Source organism: Simochromis diagramma, unplaced genomic scaffold, assembly GCF_900408965.1.
Source record: "Simochromis diagramma unplaced genomic scaffold, fSimDia1.1 OVJJ01000536.1, whole genome shotgun sequence".
NCBI classification, from domain to species: Eukaryota; Metazoa; Chordata; class Actinopteri; order Cichliformes; family Cichlidae; genus Simochromis; species Simochromis diagramma.
The window spans coordinates 575,331-581,330 of record NW_024387029.1 but is presented as its reverse complement, the minus strand read 5'-3'; the positions used below and the strand labels follow the sequence as shown (position 1 = coordinate 581,330).

The 6,000-nt window shown below is 45.1% G+C and overlaps 1 protein-coding gene and 1 long non-coding RNA gene across 4 annotated transcripts in view; one reads left to right on the top strand and one right to left on the bottom strand.

The window, feature by feature from the left end:
- Window positions 1-2,604, bottom strand: part of LOC120739475 — a 13,877-nt gene extending 11,273 nt beyond the window's left edge. Inside the window, exon 1 of the long non-coding RNA XR_005697225.1 lies at window positions 2,594-2,604. This is a non-coding gene — a long non-coding RNA (uncharacterized LOC120739475). The remainder of the gene's footprint in view (window positions 1-2,593) is intronic.
- Window positions 1-6,000, top strand: part of LOC120739450 (BOLA class I histocompatibility antigen, alpha chain BL3-7-like) — a 34,079-nt gene that overhangs the window by 15,395 nt on the left and 12,684 nt on the right. The gene's annotated exons all lie outside the window — the stretch shown is intronic.

Here is a 6,000-nt window from a genome sequence, read left to right as displayed (position 1 = left end):
TGATGTAAAAGGATCTGCGTCACTGGCAGAGAGTTAATCGCAGCACCGCTGACGACACCGCTCTGATTTAGACAAATAAAGATGGAGTCTGAGCTGCTGCAGTGAACAGTTTCTCCAAAGCTTCCAGATTTGACCTGAATATTAATAAACGTGAACTCATCACAGACGCTCCAAATCTGACCTTTGGAATATCTCCATGAAACAACAGCTTCCATATTTAAGAATATGAATCGCTGAGGATGAAAAGAATGAATCTAAGTCTGATCCCTCCTACAAAAAGAGTTCAAAACAAATTCAGCTCTCTCACTGAGAGGAAGAGTTTTGACTGAAGCAGGAATCTCTGGTGTCCCTGAGGCAGCGTTGGCTCGACGCCTCCATAATAAACCATCAAAGACGCTGACAGGCTGCTCTTCAGCTTCATGTGGACGAACAGGAGACGTCACATTAGAAAAACAGCTCGTATGAACTCGATGTAAACGGTGGGCTGAATGTTTCAGATTTCCACACTTTAAACGGCACATTTAAGATAAACTGGCTCAAACAGCTGATCAGAAGCCCCGCCTCCATCCTGAGCGCTACAACCTGTTCGTTTCCTCTCTGAGTCGCTGCATCGAGTTTTTCTCGTGTGTAACTTTGCGGATAAAATCCCCGCGAACACGTCGGCCTCTCGTCGCCGGGCTTCCTCGTCACAGACTCTCGTCTACAAACACAGTTTGAGCCTCACAGTTATTTTATGTGGAACAACAAGGATGTTTGTCCAAGAGGAAATCTGTTTTTCTGGATATCGGTTTGATAATATGATGATGTTGGTAAATCAGCTGTTCCACACAGACGCTGAGCTGCTCTCTGTGAAGAACTCCAGCTAAACATCATCTGTGGCTCCAGGAGATGATGTCACAGCGTTTGGTGCTGTTTAAATATCAGCAACAGTTCAGACTCAACATCTGTCCTGTTCTCTCTGTGACACACTCCCACTGGGAAAATAGGTTTTTACTGGTGGCTCTGAAAATAAAAACAAATCTATTGGATCTTTATTCCAGAGAAACACGAGCATGTGACCAGATGCAGTTTGTGTTTGGAGCCGTTTGGTGGATGAAACCTGCAGCGACCTGATAAGCATCTGATTACCAACAAAGTTCAAGAAGTTTCTTTAAACTCGTTCATAGAATTGACCTGAAAACGAGCTCGAAGCTGGACTGAAAGCAGACGCTGATGTGAGCTGGAGTTTCTGGAAGAGTCGCCCAGAAGCTGTCGCACGTTTTGCTTTTTGCACTTTTGTTCAGAACTTTTGGTCGAATCTGTGAAGCTTCTGTTGCAGAAAATCTTCTAAAGGTTTTGATTTATTTTGGAAAGATGTTTTATTTGCTCTGAAAACTGAGCGTGAACAAACTAACAGCACCAGCAGAGATATGATGGACCTGGTTGTTTTATGGGCAAAGTTTCACGTCCATCACAGCGAGGATACTGGGATCACAGTGAGGATACTGGGATCACAGTGAGGATACTGGGATCACAGTGAGGATACTGGGATCACAGCGAGGATACTGGGAGATGTCCCTCCTTTCTTGTGTTTGCTGTGAGTTCAGGCCGAACGTTCGATCAGTTAAAGACTCGAAGGATCCTGAAGCTGTTCAAACTCTGCTGTTTGTGACAAATAAACAGATTCAACAGAATCTGTTTGATTGTTTCTTTCTCAGCGTTTCTTCTTTTAAATAAATGTTTGTAGACGTTTAATAACTGACATCAAACATGTTTGTTTCCCTGTTTTGTGTTTATTCATTTTCAAAAATATATTTTGTTTCGCACTAAAAACAAGAAGCTGCTGTGGATCAGCTGCTCGGGGTCGTCCTGTGTGATTGCCTGTTATCAGCTGCTTCGCTGCGAGAGGGGCGTGTCGGAGGAGCGACCAATCGGCAGCGGGCGCTCTGACGTCTGCTGACGACAGCTTAACGTCAGCGTCTGAAAGCGGACAGAGCGACGTTTGAAACGTGAATCAAACCGCACGGTTTAAGACGAGCCGCTGATTTTAAGCTGAGCTCCACGTCCACGGCTGCTGCTCCACTGATGACCGTTCAAACCGCGCCTGCTGCTGATTGGCTGATGAGACGTGAGGTCACAGCCAGGAATATATTCAGAGTCAGAAAGCAGACTTTGTTTCACTGACGTCGTCTTCGGCTCGTTGGTGACGTGAGTTTAGACTCGGGTTACGTCACAGCTGATGACGAGCGCGTCTGTGCTCGCTCTGCTCAGGTGAGCCACACAGACAGGTGTTAGCCCCGCCCCCTCTTATGTCCCCCCGTCTCTCTATCCCTGTCGCGCATGTCTGTGATCACTTCCTGTTGGGAGTTTCTAGAAATACACTAAGAGTGTAAGTGGAGCCTTTGACGCCATGTTTGTTCACATTCACGCTCTCTCCTCTTTAACAGGAAGCTCCACAGACTCGACTCCCGGCGGCGCTCCGTCCTCGTGGCCTCGAGCTGCCGTGGTTCTGCTCGTGTTATAATAACAGTAACAATAATAATGTAAGTTTAACAGAAACAAGCAGCGCGGTTATTCTCGGCGCAGGCCGTGAGAATCACGCCGACGCTCAAACTTCATTTTCCAGCTTTTATTAATAATAATTAATTAGTGCTTGTAGTGATCAGAGAGGTGGAGTGGAGGACGGGTGGAGGCTTAGAAACAACAGAAGAAAAGATGGATGTGCACCAACCAGAGCCTGTATAAGGATTTTAATCGTGTGATCCTGCAGGAACTGTTAAAGTGAACGTGTCTGTTAATAAAAACTTAATCAAATGTGGGACCAAAAAACATTCAACATATATTGAAACTGAGATTTACGTTCATTTCAAAATGAGACAAAATGAGTGAAATGAAGAGAAATGTGATTTTCCTGTCAGACTGTCTGTTGGTTTGTGTTTCCTACTGTTGGTCTTTGTGCTTCTTGCCATGACTGTTTTATTGTTATGAGTCGTTAGATATTTATAAAATGTATTTAATTTGCTGAAATCCGGGTTTAGACTGAAACAATCATTTGCGCCATGATTTTGACTTTGGGCCACTTTGGTGTTTTTCAGCGTTGTGACCAGATCAAGTTTTTCCTCTAAAAACATTGAAACATTCACACTGAGGATATTATTGGATGTGCAGCACAGAGATCTGTGAGTGCCGCTGATGCTGTGGTGAGAGCAGACAGTCTGCAGATGAGGATGATATGAGGCCTTTTTTTATAACGTCGCTGCTCTCAAAGCCACGAGAAACACCTCAGTGCATCATCAGATATTTTCTTTATGTCAACATATAGAGTTACGAGCCACACAGGCTAAAATTGCCACTTTTCCAACCCCTCTGGTAAAGAAATGATGTAAAAATCGCTGTTTAGTAAATCAGGACGCCCTAAAAATAAACGAAAACCACAGCAGGACTCCTCCTTATGAGCGGTGAAAAAAACGACGGAGTTTTTCGGTCATTGAACGTCACGTTGTGCGTCACGCGGCAGCGCAACATTTCAGCGTGGAGGAAAACAGCGTTTTAGAGCCGAACAAACTTTGAGAAACAAACGGAGACGTCCCAAAACGTTGATGCTGTTCATCTGGACGTCGCGATTTCAGCGGGAGAAACGTTTCACCGCTCATCTAAATGACTTCTTCAGCCTCAGCTGACTGCAGGTTTCCCCAACGTTGAAACAGCACATCTGCATAATGCCTGATGCTAACACCGCCGACTAACAACGGGCCGCGAGGTCAGTGTCTGATTATAAACACGCAAACTGTCACGATCATTGATCAGTGGCCCTGAGTAACATGTACAGAGAGTTGAGGAACGGCCTCACAGCCCATAGTTAGTCAGTGCTGCTGGTGATCAAACAGGCAAACTTAAGCGATCACTTTACCGGACTGAGGGATGAGTTGGTGTCTGCGCTCCTTCTTCTTTGATCGGAGTTTAACTACAGTGGATGAGAAACATGAGGAGGCCCCGCATAGTTTAAGAAAACGCCTCACAGCTGTCACTGAGCGCCGGGTAAAGCAGCTCAGTGACCGAGCAAGAGCGCTGTTTTTCCCTCAGCTCTTAAATGTCGCGCACACCCGTGATGTCTAATGCAGCGTTCAAAGACCCCGCCAAAAACGTCGTTTTTTTCGCTGCTCATATGAGGGCTTTCAAACACCACCTGGTGGCGCTAAATATGGTGTCCTGGCGGGGTTTTCTCCAACCTTTACTGCGTCCTGATTTATTAAAAGGCGATTTTTACATCATTTCTTAACCAGACAAATTGGAAAAGTGGCGAATGTTGGCCTAGACGATACCACGGGGCTGTGATCATGTAATTATGTCTGTACTGTGGATGAGTTTGGAGATGAGCCTCAGTATTTTTTAATTCAGTTCGTCTCATTTATTTTGTACGAGGGAAAGTTGATTAAAGTTGTTTACTTGAGGATTTAGTCGCTATGAGTTTTGTGGGTTAAAGTGAGGAAACGTGTCGAGTTAAAGAGGACGTGAAACAGCACATTTTACAGCTTTGACACAAAATTAAGAGCGTTGTGATTTATTCTGAGAGAAACGTCGGATTCAAAGTGATTCTTGTTTATAGTCGTTTTCCTGCTCGCTGATTTGTGGTCGTTACAGCACTCATTACGTCACCAGGTCGGCTGGTTGGGCAGCGCTCCCAGGAGAGGCGAGCTCATCAGAAACTATAAAATGGCGGAAGAGATGAGCTCATTAAAAACTATAAAATGGCGGAAGAGATGAGCTCATCAAAAACTATAAAATGGCGGAAGAGATGAGCTCATCAAAAACTATAAAATGGCGGAAGAGATGAGCTCATCAAAAACTATAAAATGGCGGAAGAGATGAGCTCATCAAAAACTATAAAATGGCGGAAGATGAAGCCGACAGCTGTTTTGATGCCCCGCCCACACACCTTACAGTTCACGCTTTGGAGCCAGTGAGGAGGAGAGAGAGTGACCACAGGAAACAGCTGAGAGGATCAACAGGTGGAGCGAGCAGGTGAGGAGAGGGCGAGCGACACCACCTGACGCGCGGACGCTGCAGGGAGACGGCGAGCGAGTCGAGCTGCTGTCAGGAAGCTGCTGTGGATCCAGCAGGTGCTGACGGTCTGACATCTGAACGTCACAAAGTCGTCTCTAACCCGTCGTCTCCTTTTCTTTCTGAAGTCTGAAGGTTAGAAAACGAGCAGCTGCACCACCACGACTCAGAGGTGAACTACACCGACTCAACCTGACAAAGATCATTTACTGATCAACAGTTAGCGTCCAGTTTGTTTCTGCTCTCATTGTAGCTGCAGAACAACGATGACGCTGGACTCAGTTATTGATGAAACACAATCAGGCTTCAGGCACAAACACACAACAGAGTCAGACTAGTTTGAGATCATCTGGATTATCCAGAGATGCTGAACAGCAATGATTCATCCTGTTTTTAGACTTCAACACAGCCTTTGATACACGGAGCCTCGTTTCATCTTTCAGCCTTTAAACTAATTTAGTTTCAGTAATTATTTCTCCACATCAGTCAAAACTCTACACAAACAGTAACAGCTGTAATAAACTGATGGCTGCTACATCCACAGATTTAACCTGCATGGAGGAAGAAGACGAGGCGGCTCCGCCTCTCTGCACCTCTTCCTGTTAGTGTTTTATCAGACGTGTAAAACCAGGTGATGTAAAAGGATCTGCGTCACTGGCAGAGAGTTAATCGTAGCACAGCTGACGACACCGCTCTGATTTAGACAAATAAAGATGGAGTCTGAGCTGCTGCAGTGAACAGTTTCTCCAAAGCTTCCAGATTTGACCTGAATATTAATAAACGTGAACTCATCACAGACGCTCCAAATCTGACCTTTGGAATATCTCCATGAAACAACAGCTTCCATATTTAAGGATATGAATCACTGAGGATGAAAAGAATGAATCTAAGTCTGATCCCTCCTACAAAAAGAGTTCAAAACAAATTCAGCTCTCTCACTGAGAGGAAGAGTTTTGACTG